This window comes from Triticum aestivum, chromosome 7A (genome assembly GCF_018294505.1).
Source record: "Triticum aestivum cultivar Chinese Spring chromosome 7A, IWGSC CS RefSeq v2.1, whole genome shotgun sequence".
In the NCBI taxonomy this organism is placed as follows: domain Eukaryota; kingdom Viridiplantae; phylum Streptophyta; class Magnoliopsida; order Poales; family Poaceae; genus Triticum; species Triticum aestivum.
Window position 1 is genome coordinate 64,059,940 of NC_057812.1, and position 22,166 is coordinate 64,082,105.

The 22,166-nt window shown below is 40.5% G+C and overlaps 1 long non-coding RNA gene across 1 annotated transcript; it reads left to right on the forward strand.

Annotated features, from left to right (window-relative positions):
- Positions 1 to 1,283: 1,283 nt before the first annotated feature.
- LOC123147036 (uncharacterized) lies at positions 1,284 to 1,862 on the forward strand. Its single transcript, XR_006473030.1, has 2 exons — positions 1,284 to 1,409; positions 1,568 to 1,862. It is a non-coding gene; the product is annotated as an uncharacterized lncRNA (long non-coding RNA).
- The last annotated feature ends 20,304 nt before the right edge of the window (positions 1,863 to 22,166 follow it).

The following is a 22,166-nucleotide window of genomic DNA, read 5'->3' on the forward strand; positions in this document are numbered from 1 at the left end:
AATTCGAGTGGCTCGACTTGCCACATGTTCATGCATGTAGTTGAAACAAAATCAACATAGCCTCCACGATATTTATGTTCATGGTGAATTATATCCTACTCATGCTTGCACTCAATGTTGATTAATTTTAATGCATGTTCATGACTGTTGTCACTCTCTAGCTGGTCGCTTCCTATTCTCTTTCTAGCCTTCACTTGTACTAAGCGGGAATACTGCTGGTGCATCCACTTCCATAAACCCCAAGAATTATTCCATATGAGTCCACCATACCTTCCTATACGCGGTATCTACCTGCCGTCCCAACTAAATTTGTATGTGCCAAACTCTAAACCTTCAAATGAAATTCTATTTTGTATGTTAGAATAGCTCATGTATCAACTAGGGCTGTCTATATCTTCCATGCTAGGTGAATTATTCTCACGAGGAGTGGACTCCGCTCCTCATTCACGAGAAAATGGCTGGTAATCGGGATGCCCAGTCCCATGCTTAAATTAAAATAATTGCAAACAAAACTCCCCCAGAATTGTTGTTAGTTGGAGGCACCCGTTGTTTCAGACAAGCCATGGATTGATGTTTGTTGGTGGTGGGGGAGTATAAACTTTACCATTCTGTTTGGGAACAACCTATAATGTGTGTAGCATGAAAGATATCGAGATCTCTCGGTTGTTATGTTGACAATGAAAGTATAACACTCAAAATATTATTTATCTCCATTTCAAAAATCGACCTCTGACACCTCTACAAACCCTTGCTTCCCTCTGCGAAGGGCCTATCTATTTACTTTTATGTTGAGTCATCATCCTCTTATTAAAAAGCACCAGTTGGAGAGCACCACTGTCATGTGCATGCAGTACTATTAGTTTACATTGAGTATGACTGTGACTGGATCTCTTTTACCATGAATTACAATGACTAGTCAGTCCTTGGAGCTCAGAGGTGCTCTGCATTTATATTTTGCGGTCTTAGAAAGGGCTAGCGAGATACCATCTTGTTATATCATATTATGATTGTTTTGAGAAAGTGTTGTAATCCGAGATTTACTATTATTGTTCGCTAGTTGATTATGCCATTGATATGAGTAAATATCTTATATTTACTAATTGGAGGCACCAACCGAGGCTCCAAATTAATCCTCAAAACTAAGCACTCTGTCCATCGGATATCTGTATTAACAATTAATAGCCGTCAGATGAGGTATTTTAGAGAGTCCTCGCCAGTTGTCCCACGAGCACCCTTGAGATATATATTAGAGAGTCCTCACAAGTCACGAGTCGCCCAACTTGCACCCTTTTAGCCTCACGTGATGCTTCCTTCAAGAAAAAAAAATACAGTTTCACGGGATGTATCTCCCTAAAAAAACCTCTGGCGGACTAATTCCCCCCTGGATCGTTCACATCCGAGGAACCCAGGTATCATCCACCCTCGGCTAGGGATTCTCCTCCTCCTCCGGGTGCCTATGTTCCTTCTTCCTGTCCCTTCATATGCAATCTTTGATCCATGCTGTCCCAAACACGCAGCAATGAATCTTGCCTCAGGAGACCTTTTCAATCTATGCTTTCATGTTCAGATCAAACAACAAATCGTGGTGGATGATACGGTGGAGAAGGTCGTACGTACATCGAAGGAAGTTTGTTTCACATCATCTAGCCTCCACTGTTGGTGAAGCTGCAAAGTCCAGGAAGCTGCAGGGTCAAGGAACTATGGTGACAGATTGAATGCACGTAAGGAACAAGGCTGAGGCACACTTCTTTTTTGAATTTTTATGTTCTCAATCCTTCGATTGCAGACTTGGTCTCTAATAAGCAAGTAAATCCTATGATTTTTATTTTTGGGATTTTGGAGATGTGCATCCTTTGGTTTCAGACCTGTTTATAGACGTGTTACTAGGATGGATAATATTTGTAGGTGATGTGCCATCGAATTAGGTGATTCAATTCACCAAATATTGGAACGTACTTGGGTACAAACGCACCTCCTCCAATTTTGTCGGAAAGTGGATAAGTCGTTTTGGAGCATTACATGGCTTCTAGTCAACTTCTCTTTTATTCTTACAGAAAAATCTACATGTTTATTTTCATATGGATCTGTACTTTCAACTATGATCACCCAACAGTCCACTACGATTTGATATCTTAGAAGCACAGACAGTCTGTTCTCATGGATACCTTTTGTACAACTGTTGGTAAATCTGGAGCATATTTGCATTCAAGAGGACAAGAATGTCTCAACCTAGCAGTATTTGTTGGAAGCAACATGGTAGATTGGAAAATTATGCGCAAGTTAACCTCTTGGTAAAGACTAGCAGTGAATTGTTGTGCACCTCCTCGACACTCTTCAATTCTAGACCCATTCAGTAGAGAAAATTAGTAGTCATGTAATTTAAATTATCTTCTTTGGATAATTTTGGCTCACGTATTTTTGCTATAATTTCGTTCTCTAATTATTGTTGTTACGACTTTTGTAGTGCAACACAAAAAGGCAGCAATGCATATGTTGTTGGCAATCACGAACAAGTGTCATAGTCAATAATTGATCCGCTACTTAATTGTTTCTTTTATCTTTTCCATATTATATATATACACATCTATGTTTTTTAGGGTTGAACCAGTAGAACAGGCCAATGTGTTCTCTTATTTCTCGCAGATGTTTAGTTACATCATCAAGTTTCAAGTACACACACATCTCACCAGGAAAGTTGCCGATCCATGTAGATTAGTATTTGATGAGTTACTAGGAACCTTTTAGGCTATTTTTACATCTTCAGATATACTCTCATATGGGCCATATATGGACATGAATTAACAGAAAATCCGTATCCAGTCCTTTCGTATAAGTGTGAAAAAATTACAGCTAATTTGTTATTATGAAAAAGAATAGTAATCAGCTAGCTGAATCGAATAACATTCCAGATTTTGATAATAAATCAGCATGATGATTTAATTAAATCATTTGTGGATGTTGACATGGGAAGGAGGCCCCTGTTGGTTTACCAAGATAGAAAATGTTGTTTTATTCAGCAACAATCGAAACATCTATGATGTTTGAGACGTGTGGACTTTGTCGTTCATTTTCCTTTCTCTTATACTACATATTTTACCCCTAAAGGTTGGTTCTGACACTACGTATGACCCTCATGGGCACATAAAGTTATCCTCTCCAGCATATCACCCGGTGGAACTTTGATGGGGAACCTTCAGATTCATAAACAGCTAATCTTTCTGCCTCCCATTTATATACATATAAATTATGGACAATCACAGGATTTTCATCGTGTGCATGAGCGTATCCCCCCGCCACATAAATGTTTCCCTTATCCTGCATACATTCTCACATATTAGATGATAATTCATTTAGATGATCGCCACATATATAGATGTACAAATCTATATTCTGCAGAGCTTACATCTGTGTTGAGACAAAAATGTTTCTACAGCTGTTAGTCCAAGTATAATTTAGTCACTGGAGCACCTATTGAATATATGTTCGTTTGGCAGCTACCAAAGTAATTCTTTTCTTATGAAACAAATTACTTACATATATTCTGATTCTTCCCATAGTTGTTTCTTATGGAACAACCAATGGCGGAGGCAATATATTTTACCACTTACAGAGTGACCTTGATTTTTTTAATACATATATACATTCAGGATCTATTTTACATGTTTATTCCAAACTGTGTTGGGATGCTTAATAGCTTTTCCTATATATGAACAAATTGCAAGAGATACTTAACACAATTTCAGACCTGTAAACGACAGTTTTTATACCTTATCAATCTCACAGATTTACCATCTATGTAGAGGTATCTATCAGTTCCTTTTTCTTCCAAGACAGATATATATGTGAGTTCTTTGTACTTCATATGATGTAATATATATAAGTATTATGATTATGTTTAGTTCAATATATGTACCCTTTGCTAGAGGCAGTGAGAACTGAAAAGTGTCGTAGAGAAAATTGTCTGGTTAAACCAATAGGTAATGATGTAGTCGTAGTTGGCCGACAATGGTTCATTGTTTGTTAATTAACTTTAATCTACTATTTTCCATAGTTTGGACTGCCTGACCAATCCATATAAAGAAGAAGTTTGTAATTATACAATAACTTTATAATTGCTTTCTCCTTTCTACATAATTGTTTTGATTGGAAATGTGTGCGCTTCAAGTTTAGATGGAAATTTATCAGTGTGGGCCAGTCAATGGACACAACAACGACACTACGAAATCACCAACAAGAATGCAAATGTGTAGAGTATGATCATAATCCTCAATTTGAGAAGCCAATGCAATGGAGACTGCTAAACACGTTCTTCCTTTCCTCATGTTTGTTGGCTTGCCCATTCTAATATGTCCAACTTAGATGAAGCTTCATTATACACTTGGCATTTGATTCACATCACACTTTTACTTCTGGTGCAAGACCGTCTCAGCTGATGACGATGGTAAAGCCCATGTGCCTCAAATAACCCATGTCTAATGCGGAGGAATCCACAATATTAAGGCCTCGCACGAACGGGATAAGTTGGAAATAGGAAGAAAAACATGGTTGTCAACACAGAAGCACATAATTATTAGCTTTTGATGGTCCACATGACAAAATTAGTGATATATTGACATAAAGGGAGGGAGGCAACCCGTCGTTGTTGCAATGTTTACTTCCCAATTTAATAGCGATCGTGGTTCACATATTTTGGTTATAATTTAATCAAATTTATATATTTTTGGTGGGCACCCATGCTATTGTATTTTTAGTTTGTTTACTGATCATATTGATGCAAGAAATTGTGGTATTTAAGAATAAAGGAAGAATACAAAAGAAAAATTCGTTGATCAAACTCCGACCAAAGTACTATCTTGCGAATTCTCTTAGTGGCTTCCTGTGTTTTAAGAATTCTCAAAAAATAAAACCTAGCCCGTGCAGCGGCATGGGTTGATGACTAGTGAGACCTAAGTGTTATTGTGAATATGGTTAGTTCATAAACTTTGCTGAAAACATGAATGTTGGCTTTACATATTTACAACAAGAAGAACAAACAGAGTTTGTACAAGTTTTTCTTTATCCCTTTCAGTTTGTCAACTGAACTGCTTGAGGACAAGCAAAGGTTTAAGCTTGGGGGAGTTGATACGTCTCCATCGTGTCTACTTTTCCAAACAATTTTGCCCTTGTTTTGGACACTAACTTGCATGATTTGAATGGAACTAACCCGGACTGATGCTGTTTTCAGCAGAATTGCCATGGTGTTATTTTTGTGCAGAAATAGAAGTTATCTGAATGACATGAAACTTCACGAAGAGTATTTTTGGAATTTATAAAAAATACTAGGGAAAGAATCAACACCAGGGGGCCCACACCCTGTCCACGAGGGTGGGGGGCGCGCCCCCCTGTCTCGTGGGCCCTCTGAGGCTCCACCGACCTCAACTCTAACTCTATATATTCACGTTCCGGAAGAAAAAAAATAAGAGAGAAGGATTCATCACATTTCACGATACGGAGCCACCGGCAAGCCCTAATCTCTCTTGGGAGGGCTTATTTGGAGTCCGTTCGGGGCTCCAGAGAGGGGGAATCCGCCGCCATCGTCATCATCAACCTTCCTCCATCACCAATTTCATGATGCTCATCGCCGTGCGTGAGTAATTCCATCGTAGGCTTGCTGGACGGTGACGAGTTGGATGAGATTTATCATGTAGTCGAGTTAGTTTTGTTAGGGTTTGATCCCTAGTATCCATTATGTTCTGAGATTGATGTGCTATGACTTTGCTATGCTTAATGCTTGTCACTAGGGCCTGAGTGCCATGATTTCAGATCTGAACCTATTATGTTTTCATGAATATATGTGAGTTCTTGATCCTATCTTGCAAGTCAATAGTCACCTACCATGTGTTATGATACGGTAACCCCGAAGTGACAATAATCTGGACCACTCCCGGTGATGACCATAGTTTGAGGAGTTCATGTATTCACTAAGTGTTAATGCTTTGGTCCGGTTCTCTATTAAAAGGAGGCCTTAATATCCCTTAGTTTCCAATAGGACCCCGCTGCCACGGGAGGGTAGGACAAAAGATGTCATGCAAGTTCTTTTCCATAAGCACATATGACTATATTCGGAATACATGCCTACATTACATTGATGAACTGGGGCTAGTTCTGTGTCAACCTATGTTATAACTGTTGCATGAGGAATCACATCCGACATAATTATATATCACTGATCCATTGCCTACGAGCTTTTCACATATTGATCTTTGCTTAGTTACTTTACCGTTACCACTGTTACAATCACTACAAAACCAATACTATTACTTTTGCCACCGTTATCGTTACTTCCATATTACTTTTCTACTAAATACTTTGCTACAGATATTAAATCTTTCAGGTGCGGTTGAATTGACAACTCAACTGTTAATACTTGAGAATATTCTTTGGCTCCCTTTGTGTCAAATCAATAAATTTGGGTTGAATACTCTACCCTCGAAAACTATTGCGATCCCCTATACTTGTGGGTTATCACGCGGTGCGTACGAGGATTTGAACGCATGCCCGGTATGCGGTGCATTGCGGTATAAGATCGAACGAGATGACCTTGGTGATGTTGACGGTGAGCCCCCAGGAAGAGGGTTCCTACCAAGGTGATGTGGTATGCTCCTATAATACCACAGTTGAAATGTCTGATCAGAAACGAAGAGCATGCCAAGTTGATGCGATGGCATAGAGAGGACCATAAGAAAGACGGGAAGTTGAGAGCACCCGCTGACGGGTCGCAGTGGAGAAAAATCAAGAGAAAGTACTGGGCAGAGTTTGCAGGTGACCCAAGGAATGTATGGTTTGGTTTAAGCGTGGATGGCATTAATCCTTTCGGGGAACAGAGCAGCAATCACAGCACCTGGCCCATGACTCTATGTATGTATAACCTTCCTCCTTGGATGTGCATGAAGCAAAAGTTCATTATGATGCCAATTCTCGTCCAAGGCCCTAAGCAACCCGGCAACGACATTGATGTGTACCTAAGGCCATTAGTTGAAGAACTTTTACAGTTGTGGAATGGAAATGGTGTATATGTGTGGGATGAGCACAAACATGAGGAATTTAACCTGCATGCGTTGCTGTTTGTAACCATCAACGATTGGCCCGCTTTCAGTAACCTTTCAGGACAGACAGACAAGGGATACCACGCATGCGTGCATTGTTTAGTTGACACCGAAAGTACATACCTGGACAAATGCAGGATGAATGTGTACCTGGGCCATCGTCGATTTCTTCCGACCAACCATCAATGTTGAAAGAAAGGCAAGCATTTCAAAGGCGAGGCAGATCACCAGAAGAAGCCCTCCATGCGTACCGGTGATCACGTACTTGCTATGGTCAGTGATTTACACGTAATATTTGGAAAGGGTCCCGACGGACTATCTTTCCGAATGACGCCGAGGGACGTGCACCCATGTGGAAGAAGAAATCTATATTTTGGGACCTACCCTACTGGAAAGACCTAGGGGTCCGCTCTTCAATCGACGTGATGCACATGACGAAGAACCTTTGCGTGAACCTGCTAGGCTTCTTGGGCGTGTATGGGAAGACAAAAGATACACCAGAGGCACGGGAGGACCTGCAACGTTTGCACGGAAAAGACGGCCTGCCTCCAAAGCAGTATGAAGGTCCTGCCAGCTACGCTCTTACCAAAGAAGAGAAGGAAATCTTCTTTGAATGCCTGCTCAGTATGAAGGTCCCGTCTAGCTTCTCGTCGAATATAAAGGGAATAATAAATATGACGCAACTACTTTTGGTTGCATTGAGGGGGCTTCTACTGGAAAACGTCCGATTAGCCATTGTGAAGCTATGTTCATTCCTCAATGCAATCTCTCAGAAGGTGATCGACCCAGAAATCATACCAAGGCTAATGAGTGATATGGTGCAATGTCTTGTCAGTTTCGATATGGTGTTCCCACCATCCTTCTTCAATATCATGACACACGTCCTGGTTCATCTAGTCGACGAGATTGTCGTTCTGGGCCCCGTATTTCTACACAATATGTTCCCCTTTGAGAGGTTCATGGGAGTCCTAAAGAAAATGTTCGTAACCGCGCTAGGCCAGAAGGAAGCATCTGCATGGGCCATCAAACAAAGGATGTCATTGGGTTTTGTGTTGACTTCATTCCTGGCCTTAAGAAGATTGGTCTCCCTAAATCACGGTATGAGGGGAGACTGACTGGAAAAGGCACGCTAGGAGGGGACTCAATAATATGCAGGGACGGGCATTCTTGGTCTCAAGCACACTACATAGTTCTACAAAACTCTACCTTGGTGACCCCGTATGTCGATGAACATAAGAACAGTCTGCGCTCCAAACACCTGGAGTAGAGTGACAACTGGATTACATGTGAACACATCAGGACTTTCGGCAATTGGTTGGAAACACATCTCAGAGGTGACAACACTGTTTCTAATGAGCTGTACTAGTTGTCCAGGGGACCATCTTCGACTATATTGACTAAATTACAAAGGATACGAGATAAATGGGAATACATTTTACATGATCGCCCAAGATCAAAAGAGCACCAACGAAAACAACGGTGTCTGCTTTGATGCAACAACCAATAGGGGAAAGGACACATATTATGGTTACATAGTGGACATATGGGAACTTGACTATGGACATGATTTTAAGGTCCCTTTGTTTAAGTGCAAATGGGGCAATCTGTCAGGAGGCGGGGTACAGGTAGACCCACAGTACGGAATGACAGCAGTGGATCTGAACAATCCACTGGTAGAAAAAGGGCCTATAGTCCCGGTTCGTAAGGGCCTTTAGTCCCGGTTCTGGAACCGGGACTAAAGTGTCGGTACTAATGCCCTGACCCTTTAGTCCCGGTTCAATCCAGAACCGGGACTAAAGGCCCTCCACGTGGCCGGTCCACCTTTAGTCCCGGTTGGTGCCAACCGGGACTAAAGGAAATTTCCTGATTTTTTTTTGAAATTTTTTTTGGAATTTTTTTTGGAATTTGTTTTATTTTCAAATTTCTGAATTATTTTAACCTCTAATCTCTAATCACCCCTCATCACTGCTCAATTTAATCTCTAATCACCCCTCATCATTCCAAATCATCTCACTTCCCGAACGGTCACCCATCCTCTCACTACTCCAGCCTGAGCACGCTTAACTTCCGGGTTCTATTCTCCCTTGTTTCCAAGTCTGCACTTGTTGTTTTCCTGACAATAGTAAGATGTCAATCCTATTAACCCTCAGGAATTTAGCTTGAGCATGAAGTCACATATTTCACTGTTTGAGTTTAAAACTATTGTTCTAAAAAACAATAATTTTTAGTAACACTAATATTTTTGAATAAGTAGTTTGACCATTGTTTGACCACAGTTTGACCATAGTTTGACCAGATTTGACCAAAATTCAAAAAAGGTGAAATAATTATTTAATAACACTAATATTCTTGAATAATTATTTAGTAACACTAATACTTCTTGAATAAGTAGTTTGACCATAGTTTGGCCAGATTTACTGAAAATTTAAAAAAACTGAAATTTGAGCATAACTTTTTTTCCTTTTGGAATTTGAGGATTCTAGAAATTTGCAAACAAGCCGTAGGCGGTCTCCATCGGATGTAACTTTTCGAGTAGATGATTTTTCATATAAAAAACTTTTTCATCCGAGTTCGTATGCAAAAGTTATGCCCATTTTACAAATTCCAGAGAGATTTTGTAAATAAAGTCGAAATTCATATTTGTAAATTTTCCCAACAACTAGACCACATATCACATGTGAAACTTATTTTCTTTTATTTTTTTGACATTTCCAACATTTTCTTTTATTTTTTTTAAAACTGAAAAGGCGATCCACGGGGGGGGGGGGATAGTTTGAAAATGGGACCTTTAGTACCGGTTCGTGGCACGAACCGGGACTAAAGGTCTCATCCCCATTAGTTCCGGTTCGTGCCTCAAACCGGGACTAAAGGTCTAATCTTTAGTCCCGGTTTGCGGCACGAACCGGGACCAATGGTTGTGGGCCAGGAGCGAGGCCCATTGGTCCCGGTTCATCCCACCAACCGGGACCAAAAGGTCTATACGAACCGGGACTAATGCCTTAGCCGCATGAACCGGGACCAATGCTCGCATTAGTCCCGGTTCTACACTGAACCGGGACTAATGGGCTGAGCCGGCCTGGACCATAGCCCTGTTTTCTACTAGTGATCTTGGGTACACAGACGAATCATTCATCCTAGCCAATGATGTGGCGCAGGTTTTCTATGTGAAGGACATGTCTACCAAACCGAGAAAAAGAAAAGATAAGGAAGCGAACACATCATACGATGAGCCAAAGCGCCACATAGTTCTTTCAGGAAAAAGAGACATCGTGGGAGTGGAGGGCAAGATAGACATGTCCGAAGATTATGAAAAGTTTCATGAAATTCCTCCCTTCAAAGTCAAGGCTGACCCAAGCACCCTGTTAAGCTATGAAGAATATCCATGGTTATGGTGCAATAAGCAAAGGACACAAGCGAAGAAAAAGTGAAGAATTTCTCTGCACAACTATTATGATGATGCCTTTGATCTAGAATATCACTACACTTACAAGTGAAGAAATGAAATGCCTTTTGTAACAGACGAGTTTCTGTATGAAACCCTGATACTTCGAAAGAGATTGTCCGTTTTGTACACGAAGTGCATCCAGTTTTTTCTGTAACCCTCTCAACTCTTTAGCACATGCTATGTGGGTGAAATGATGATACACTACAAAAAAATACACTTCCGTGATGATACGTGTTTGTCACAGTAGGTCGCTTTTTTTGTCATGCATGTACATCCATGAAAATTTATGACAGAATCAAGATAGTCATACCTTTGCTATCGTAGAAGTGTTCCATGACATTACCAAAATTATCGTCACGGAAGTGTGCACTTCCATGACGATAAATCGCATGTCACAGAAGTGCTTTCGTCAAGGGTGACCGACATGTGGCATCCACCGTAACGGAACGCCGTTAAGCTATCGGGTCGGGTTTTGGATCCGATAACCCGTTAACAGCCCCGACCAATGGGGATTTTCCACGTGTAAAATCATCATTGGCTAGAGGAAACACGTGTCGGCTCATCGTCGGGACATATGTCATCCACTCACTGGATAGAAGGCGCCTATGATACGTCGACACGTGGCATGGCCCAATAAGTTTAAATGTGCCGGCCCAACTAAAGGCCCACAAGATTTTGCGGAGCATAATGGGCCGGCCCAGCTAAAGGCCCACGAGATTTTGCGAACCATAATGGGCTGGCCTAGCTAAAGGCCCACAAGATTTTGCGGGCCATAATGGGCGGGCCCAGGTAAAGGCCCACAAGATTTTTGTGTGCCATAATGGGCCGGCCCAGGTAAAGGCCCACAAGATTCTTGCGGGTCATAATGGGCCGGCCCAGCTAAAGGCCCACGAGATTTCACCGACATTAATGGGCCGGCCCAGCTGTAGGCCTAGAAGATTTTGAGGACCCTACTAGGCCGGCCCATTAACTGGCTGCCATGTTTTGGGCCAAATGCCAGCCCATATTTGATCCGGTCCATTAATGGCCTGCCATGCTCCGGGCCTAATAGTGGCCCATATGAGATCTGTCCCGTTAAAAGCCTACCACGTTCTTGGCCAAATTACGGCCCAGATCAGGTCCGGCCCTTTAAGAGGCTTTGGGCTCAATTATGGCCCATATCAGATTCGGCCCCTCAACTGGACACTATGCTTTTGGGTCCACTTGCTAAAGGCCCACTTAGTAATTCGGCTTGATATTAGTTTTGGCTTGTTAAGGGCCTGTTTAACATTTCGGCCCTATATTAATTTCGTCCTGTTAAAAGCCCATCATATAGTTGGTCCTAACTACGACCCGGTTTGCATCCGGCCTGCTCACAGCCAATATCTGATTGGGCCAAATAAGGACCCAGACAATTTTGGCCTGTTAAAAGCCCGTGATTTGATTCGCACAATCATGGGCCAGGGTTCATTTCGGGCTACTACGTAACTAGTAGGAATTAAGAACAAACCTACTCTATACAATAAAGAAATTACGACATAGTAACTAAGAATAAACCTACACTACACAATAAAGGATTTAAGGTATATTACATCCACTGGGCATCGAAGTTCGCCACCAGTGATCATAAAGCGCAACGAAGAAGCAGATTACAAAAACTGGGCACCATTGCAGCGTAACAAAATAATACTAAACCGAGACCACTTCCAAGACAATTCAAGAAAGGTTAGCCTTGTGGGGGAACTGCTGCGCAAGCTGCTGAGCAAGGCTGTGAGACCAGCCTAGCATGTCGGTCATAGCTTCCAGGTGTAGCTGTTTAGCGATGAGGTTCTCATTGGTGTTCTCCGCAATCTTTCTTAGAGATAGGACTTCAAGTCGAAGTTGAGTTGCAGAATGCCTTTCTGCTAGAACTTGGGACTGAAGAAGTCGAACTGATTCAGAAAACGAATTCTGTGAGCTTGTCTGACTGTTAGTCTCAAGTAACTTGAACACTGCATCAAGACAAGACTTTGGGGTTGTCTCACTATCTTCAAGATGTTTTGCCTTCTTTGCTGCAATATATGTTGGGTTTGTCTCACAGCCTTCAGCAGACTTGTGCATGCCATCAGGCATATCACCCTGAAACAAAGCAGAGAGATGACAGGTTTTGAACGTGTATAAACAAAGATGATAACTGTTCTATCAATTCTATCCAATTTCAAATTAGAAAATAAAGAGTATGTTCAAAATATCAATAGCATATTTTGGCATTGTTCATGATGCGGGGAGCTTCACCACACTACTGGATTACCATGTCAACATAACAAGCATAGATGAAGGGCAAAGAAAATCATTGTATCTATTTTGGATAATGTGCATGGCATGTTGTTCATATCATCAGCCACATTAGTAAGATAAAACAGGACATGACAAGGTGCAAACGTGGGCTGCTTCACCATGCACTGGATTACAGATCCACAAAACAAGCATACATATAGGGAGTATTAAGTAATGTGCATCATATGAATAAGGAATTTGGTTTTACAAGTAAAACTTAGAACTTACGGTTCTTATGAACATGCATTTTGGTAGAAACAGCAAACTAAACAATAGTAAACGAGGGAGTATGAGCAAATTAAACATCAGTTGAGGATAAAGGCTTTAGAAGGACTGACTTACATTAACAGTTAACACCGGCTTTATAATGCCCTTCTCCATGGCAAGGGAAGGATAACTCAAGAATCTCAGCACAGAATCTTCTTCATAAGCATTGCCTGTACTCTACATTTTGTAGAGAGTAATTATAGATATGATAATACTGGAAGGGATAGAGGATAATGAAGATAAGATGCATATTGATGCTACATAATCAGCTACCAATCCCTGGAAGTACAAGCGTTACAGGACAAAATGTACTGACAAGAGCAATGGGCTACACTTCTGCACTGGCATTGTCTGTGTATTCTACTTGTTGGTAAGATTAAATATAGATCTGATCTTTTTTAGTAAATGGTGGGCGAGGGAGATAAGATGCAGAATGCTACAAAATGAACCAATCCCTCTTCCCATAATACAAGAGTGTTTTGAACACTGGTGTACTGTACAAAACGTTCTTATATTATGGGACGGAGGGAGTAGCTGTTAATGTAAGTACAGTGATAGACCACGTTCAGTCCTTACAAGAGGACTGCAGAGCTAAACCTCTTCAAAAGCATTGGGTTGATTCTAAATTTATGTATGAGTCCATACGGATCTTATAATGTCCACCAAATGGACGATTACGAGGCTAACATGTGCAGTGATGCTACGTATCAAAGAGCTATGAAAGTAAGTATGGTCATACAGGGCAAGAGGTACTCATAAGAGCAATGCAGTGTGCAGTATAGTTGCGAGATTATGTGGTCCCTTGAGAACGAATGTTCTTCTGCTAACAGTTTTCGTACAAGTGAGACATTAAGGCAACTGCAGAAATGTAGTTCAAATTGTGATGTGATATCATAGACAGTACCTTACGCTGCAGCCGAGACCAATGTGTAACAAGATTATTCCAGTCATCGTCGGATAAATGTAGCACCGGAGACTTTATAGAAATTTCGTTTAGAGGCTTGCCATCGAAGTGCGCTTGCCTCAGGTAGGAACGATACTTTATCAACGAGTGCTTGAAAAGCGCAACCAACCCTTGCTTGTCATCACAATCCAGTTTGCGCCTCGCCTATTTAAAAGAATGAAATCTCGTGTCTTCTGTCAGCAAAAACATATGTAGTAATGACCATGAATAACATTATTACATTACTTACCCGTAAGTTGCGGAGGAAGACTGGAAATTGTTCTGTGTCTGCGATATAATCTTTCCATGAAGGAAAGATGTGCACAAAGTTCCTGCCAACAACATAAGCTTCGTCTTCTAAACTGGGAAGAAATGGAACAGGGGTCCTATTTGCTGCAATTGGGGTTCTCTCTGGTTCGAAAAGGGATTTGGCAACTGGATTTGGTGTACTCTTTGCTGGAATGGGGGTTTTGCGTCGTAGAACTAGTGCTATGTCAACTGGCATAATCATACTGTTTGCTGTAGTTGGGGTCTGCTGAGTTGGGGCATAAGAAATGACCAGTGTAGTAGGGCTAGAGTCTGCTAGAATTGGGGTATTTTGTGGGTCAGGTGATATTGCAACTACACCTAATGGGCTATTTGATTTATCAGGTGCCACTACCTTTTCCAAATACTTTGCTTGTGCTCCTCCACGATCATCAATCGCCCTCTTCCTCTTGAACGTCTGATACACAAGAACAACATTTGAATGGATAAATATGGTATGATGATAGATGGAATATGTACTGAAAATGGATAGGCAGTGCGTATTCACATACACGATGTGTAAACTAAGCTAATGGCAGTTCAACAAAGTAGAAGCAATGCAAAGCATCAGTTGCAAGATATGTGTGAGCAATGTAACCTTGGAAAGTTAGAGCAAGTACCTTGATGGGTGAATAAGATAGGGCATCTTCCCATGACTCCTCCACTAGGGAGATACATTGACTTAGGTCTCCCTCTAGCTCAGAATCACTGTTAGGATCATATTCTGAGCATGAATCTGTAGGTGGAGAGTGTTTGCATTGCATTGCATCCAGACTTGATTTCAGTCCCTTAATGCCAAGTTTGACAGCCATGGCATTGTTCTGCTTTATTGTTTTCATGTGCGCAAGCTCGTAATCATTATGATGCTGTTCAGAATATGAGATTCATGAAAACATAAAAAGTAGTCAGATTATCCATGGAATGCATTGCGGTTTCAACTTGGAGAGTGTCTCCCTATAAACCCCTGCATATGCAAAGTTCACCTCCCCAACCGTGCTGACCAGACCACACACAGAGATACACACCCGAGCGACAAACATGCATTTTTGAAACTAATTTAGGAACATTTAGCTGACCAATTAAACAACTCTATTTTAATAATATCAGATTCGTATTTGAACAACTAAGCTTGTTTAGCTTGATGGGTGGAGCAGTGTTATTATGACACGAAGCATGTATTCTGATCGTATAGTGATCATAAAAGGGGGAAACTCTAAGCATATATCTTTTTTAGCAAAAGAGGGTTTCCCCTCTGATTTCTATTAAAGAAACCACCATGGAACCAACATGATCAATTAAACCCTAAGCATGATCAATTAAACCACCATGGAGGACGACGGCGATGGATGGGGTGGCGGACGGAGGCTGGTGTGGGAATGGGGTGTCTAGCGCAGATGGTGTATGAATGGGAAAATGGAGGGAGAGGTACGGGGAACCATGTTTTTGGGACACGCCTGTCTGAAATATGGGAAAGTTACGAACTTATCCCCCGTTTCAAATTTGGACGTCTCGTCGGTTGGGGATAGGATGGTAATCTCGCATCTCCCAAATATTTGCGGGTAACTATTTCGGGCGAGGAGAGGGTTTTTTTGCCGCCCACGGTTGGCGCCCACGGTGTATGAATGGGGCTGACAGGTAGGGCAGTTGTGTCACGTCTGATGGAAGTTACACATCTGCCCCTATTTAAAATATTAGCCTACATCTATTTCGGACGAGGAGAGGGTGTTTTGCCGCCCACCATGTATGAATGGGGAATGGAGGGAGAAATAGAGGTCTTTCGGACGAGCTTCAATAAAATGAGTTTTGCCGCCCATGTTTGACGACCACTGTGTCGGAATGGGCTCAGAGGCGGTCGTGTCACGTCTAATTGAAGTTACTAACCTACCCCTATTTAGAGCAGTGGAAATCGGACCGATGGATTTTCCGTGTAATGGGTAGACAGTAATTTCCATCTCCTAAACACTTGGCTTCAGGCAGCCGATGTGGGAGTGGACATTTTGCTGTTTCTTTCGAATTTTGGGACAATAAGCATCCACGTTTACCCTGGCAACTAAATTCGAATCCATTTGTATTCCTATATGAATCTTTATAAATCATTCTATGTGTTTTTATATATCTTCAAAAGAACGACAAAGATGTATTCCACTGTCATATATGAATATGGTTTACAAATGCCGATACTCAAATTCAGAAACTAGAATCCAGTTTAAGGTGAATTCAAATATTTGGAACGCTTCATGTCCAACTCAAATGTCACACGCAGCATAATGTGTACTCCCATTTAGATATGTACACAAGCGATGTTTCAAGATTCAAATACCGAGTCAATGAACCAAGAATGTACGGAACTAACAGACATATAAACACTTATAGAGTATATGGATCAATAATTTCAACTAACATACATAAGCCAGGCTGCTGTACTCTTTTTTCTACAACAACATCATTTTTTAGCCAGCATCTTGGCCCTTTCCGATGTGTGCCACTTATGGTCCATCTATACTACTATTGCTGAATGCACATTCAGCCCGATTGCCATATTTGTAGGTCTGGCACAACAATCCAAATGAAATGTCTCCGAGTCTTATCAATTAATATAGACTTGTGCTCAAATAAAATTACAAACAAAAAACAATTATTACATGATCTCTAAAACAAATGGTTTGATTGATTACATGAACAGACAACACAAAGGTTATTCAACTATGGAAAGAACATTTCACCTATGATTTACCAAGTAAGAATTTAATTTCCTTTTTTCCTTCAGGACCTTAACAATCTGGTCAGTCTCAGCTTGCTTCGTTTTGACATCCACCAAATATTTAATGGTTGTTTTGAGTACTGCTTGTGATTGTGTTGTTTGCTTCCTCAACATGTCAACTTCATCTCTAAGTGCAGAAGCAGAATCTCTTTCTACCACTAGTTTAGCCTCTAGAGTATCAGCAGTTGGCAATTCATAATGCACGATTGGGCCGGTGCCACTGCTGTGGGATGATGCAACGTCCATGGGGACCTCGCTCTTTGATCTTGGGCTAACTTGTTTTGCCATTAAAGTCCCGATTGGATTCAAAAAAGTTGAAGTTAGCAAAACATCTCAACTGGGAGTTATAACAGCAAACCAGTTAAACAAACAAGGAATTAAAGAGTTTCAATTGGATGCTGAAAAGTAGTTATTAACACTAGTTATCAACCCGTGCCGCTGCACGGGCTAGGTTTTATTTTCTAAGAATTCTTAAAACACAGGAAGGCACTAAGAGAATTCGCAAGATAGTACTTTGGTCGGAGTTAGATCAACGAAATTTTCTTTTGTATTCTTCCTTTATTCTTAAGTACCACAATTTCTTGCATCAATATGTTCAGTAAACAAACTAAAAATACAATAGCATGGGTGCCCACCAAAAATCTATAAATTTGATTAAATTATAACCAAAATATGTGAACCACGATCGCTATTAAGTTGGGAAGTAAACAATGCAACAACGACGGGTTGCCTCCCTCCCTTTATGTCAATATATCTCTAATTTTGTCATGTGAACCATCAAAAGCTAATAATTATGTGCTTCTGTGTTGACAACCATGTTTTTCTTCCTATTTCCAACTTATCCCGTTCGTGCGAGGCCTTAATATTGTGGATTCCTCCGGATTAGACATGGGTTATTTGAGGCACATGGGCTTTACCATCGTCATCAGCCCAGACGATCTTGCACCAGAAGTAAAAGTGTGATGTGAATCAAATGCCAAGTGTATAATGAAGCTTCATCTAAGTCGGACATATTAGAATGGGCAAGCCAACAAACATGAGGAAAGGAAGAACGTGTTTAGCAGTCTCCATTGCATTGGCTTCTCAAATTGAGGATTATGATCATACTCTACACATTTGCATTCTTGTTGGTGATTTCGTAGTGTCGTTGTTGTGTCCATTGACTGTCCCACACTGATAAATTTCCATCTAAACTTGAAGCGCACACATTTCCAATCAAAACAATTATGTAGAACGGAGAAAGCAATTATAAAGTTATTGTATAATTACAAACTTCTTCTTTATATGGATTGGTCAGGCAGTCCAAACTATGGAAAATAGTAGATTAAAGTTAATTAACAAACAATGAACCATTGTCGGCCAACTACGACTACATCATTACCTATTGGTTTAACCAGACAATTTTCTCTATGGCACTTTTCAGTTCTCACTGCCTCTAGCAAAGGGTACATATATTGAACTAAACATAATCATAATACTTACATATATTACATCATATGAAGTACAAAGAACTCACATATATATCTGTCTTGGAAGAAAAAGGAACTGATAGATACCTCTACATAGATGGTAAATCTGTGAGATTGATAAGGTATAAAAACTGTCGTTTACAGGTCTGAAATTGTGTTAAGTATCTCTTGCAATTTGTTCATATATAGGAAAAGCTATTAAGCATCCCAACACAGTTTGGAATAAACATGTAAAATAGATCCTGAATGTATATATGTATTAAAAAAATCAAGGTCACTCTGTAAGTGGTAAAATATATTGCCTCCGCCATTGGTTGTTCCATAAGAAACAACTATGGAAAGAATCAGAATATATGTAAGTAATTTCTTTCATAAGAAAAGAATTACTTTGGTAGCTGCCAAATGAACATATATTCGATACGTGCTCCAGTGACTTAATTATACTTGGACTAACAGCTGTAGAAACATTTTTGTCTCAACACAGATGTAAGCTCTGCAGGATATAGATTTGTACATCTATATATGTGGCGATCATCTAAATGAATTATCATCTAATATGTGAGAATGTATGCAGGATAAGAGACACATTTATGTGGGGGGGGGGATACGCTCATGCACACGACGAAAATCCTGTGATTGTCCATAATTTATATGTATATAAATGGCAGGCAGAAAGATTAGCTGTTTATGAATCTGAAGGTTCCCCATCAAAGTTCCACCGGGTGATATGCTGGAGAGGATAACTTTATGTGCCGATGAGGGTCATACGTAGTGTCAGAACCAACCTCTAGGAGTAAAATATGTAGTATAAGAGAAAGGAAAATGAACGACAAAGTCCAGACGTCTCAAACATCATAGATGTTTCGATTGTTGCTGAATAAAACAACATTTTCTATCTTGGCAAACCAACAGGGGCCTCCTTCCCATGTCAACATCCACAAATGATTTAATTAAATCATCATGCTGATTTATTATCAAAATCTGGAATGTTATTCGATTCAGCTAGCTGATTACTATTCTTTTTCATAATAACAAATTAGCTGTAATTTTTTCACACTTATACGAAAGGACTGGATACGGATTTTCTGTTAATTCATGTCCATATATGGCCCATATGAGAGTATATCTGAAGATGTAAAAATAGCCTAAAAGGTTCCTAGTAACTCATCAAATACTAATCTACATGGATCGGCAACTTTCCTGGTGAGATGTGTGTGTACTTGAAACTTGATGATGTAACTAAACATCTGCGAAAAATAAGAGAAAACATTGGCCTGCTCTACTGGTTCAACCCGAAAAAACTTAGATGTGTATATATATAATATGGAAAAGATAAAAGAAACAATTAATTAGCGGATTAATTATTGGCTATAACACTTGTTCGTGATTGCCAACAACATATGCATTGCTGCCTTTTTGTGTTGCACTACAAAAGTCGTAACAACAATAATTAGAGAACGAAATTATAGCAAAAATATGTGAGCCAAAATTATCCAAAGAAGATAATTTAAATTACATGACTACTAATTTTCTCTACTGAATGGGTCTAGAATTGAAGAGTGTCGAGGAGGTGCACAACAATTCACTGCTAGTCTTTACCAAGAGGTTAACTTGCGCATAATTTTCCAATCTACCGTGTTGCTTCCAACAAATACTGCTAGGTTGAGACATTCTTGTCCTCTTGAATGCATATATGCTCCAGATTTACCAACAGTTGTACAAAAAGTATCCATGAGAACGGACTGTCTGTGCTTCTAAGATATCAAATCATAGTGGACTGTTGGGTGATCATAGTTGAAAGTACAGATCCATATGAAAATAAACATGTAGCTTTTTCTGTAAGAATAAAAGAGAAGTTGACTGGAAGCCATGTAATGCTCCAAAACGACTTATCCACTTTCCGACAAAATTGGAGGAGGTGCGTTTGTACCCAAGTACGTTCCAATATTTGGTGAATTGAATCCCCTAATTCGATGGCACATCACCTACAAATATTACCCATCCTAGTAACACGTCTATAAACAGGTCTGAAACCAAAGGATGCACATCTCCAAAATCCCACGAATAAAAATCATATGATTTACTTGCTTATTAGAGACCAAGTCTGCAATAGAAGGATGGAGAACATAAAAATTCAAAAAAGAAGTGTGCCTCAGCCTTGTTCCTTACGTGCATTCAATGTCTAACTTCCTTCGATGTACGTACGACCTTCTCCACCGTATCATCCACCGGGATTTGTTGTTTGATCTGAACATGAAAGCATAGATTGAAAAGATCTCCTGAGGCAAGATTCATTGCTGCGTGTTCGGGCAGAGGTTTTTTTTAGGGAGATACATCCCGTGAAACTGTATTTTTTTTCTTGAAGGAAGCATCACGTGAGGCTAAAAGGGTGCAAGTTGGGCGACTCGTGACTTGTGAGGACTCTCTAATATATATCTCAAGGGTGCACGTGGGACAACTGGCGAGGACTCTCTAAAATACCTCATCTGACGGCTATTAATTGTTAATACGGGTATCTGATGGACAGAGTGCTTAGTTTTGAGGATTAATTTGGAGCCTCGGTTGGTGCCTCCAATTAGTAAATATAAGATCATTGTAAGCCGCTATTGCAGAAGCAGTTAAACAAACAAGTAGATATTTAAGTTAAGGCAAACAGGTAATTCTTAACAGTAAGTATCAAACACATAGATAGGCGCAGTCTACAATATGATTAACAAGTTGTGCCATTATGTAATCAGCAGCAAACTAAATTAAGCCAAGCAACATAATTGAACAATTTTGCAATAAGTGGCTAACTAAAATTTCGAGAAGCAGGTAACTGAACTTACACTAGTTCTTTGTACAGGCACACTACAACTTCTTTTTCGCTTACAAGGTTGTACGAAGGAGTCCGTGACATCAATTGCTTGGATACGCAGTCCCAATACTTCTTTATTCCCACACTTCATGGGTAAGTCGAATGGTTAATCTGGTAAGATGGTGCGTCCTTGATATGTTATATGAGGACGTGTAGTCAGACTAGTTGTAGCCAAACACATCACACTGGCTTTTACTGTATATTTCATGCGATTACTTTTGGCATATCGAGATCTAAGCAATCTATAATAGAATGAAAAGACTGGCATCCTTCACATTATTGGCGAACTCAGTTCATAGAAACAAGCAATTCAACCATTCTGTGGGTTAATCAAAAGCACCACTGGAATATTTTTCACTATCCAATCATACACGCAAAAAGGGGCGACGCCACCATAGGGGCTGGTATGGGCGGCCGCCTCAGGTGACTGGAAAGTGTGCACCTAGTTTGAGTCGTCCAGGTTGGCCCATGCTAGTTTTGTTCGTCCCAACGCACGAGCAGGCAATGTAAAAAAGAAGAAAAATGTTTCAATTTGGATGGGCCAATAACATAAGTGCAAGGCAGGCCCTATAGCAGGCTCGTGGCCCAAACGAGCGCCTCCCATATCGATCGGCAGCAGGAAAAATTCCAATTCATTCACTCCAGCCTCCAGTCTGGTTCTCTCCTAACATAGCCGCCGCTGGACAGACCGACACAACACTTCCTCGCGCCCTCGTTGGAGGGCGGTTGCCGGGCTTC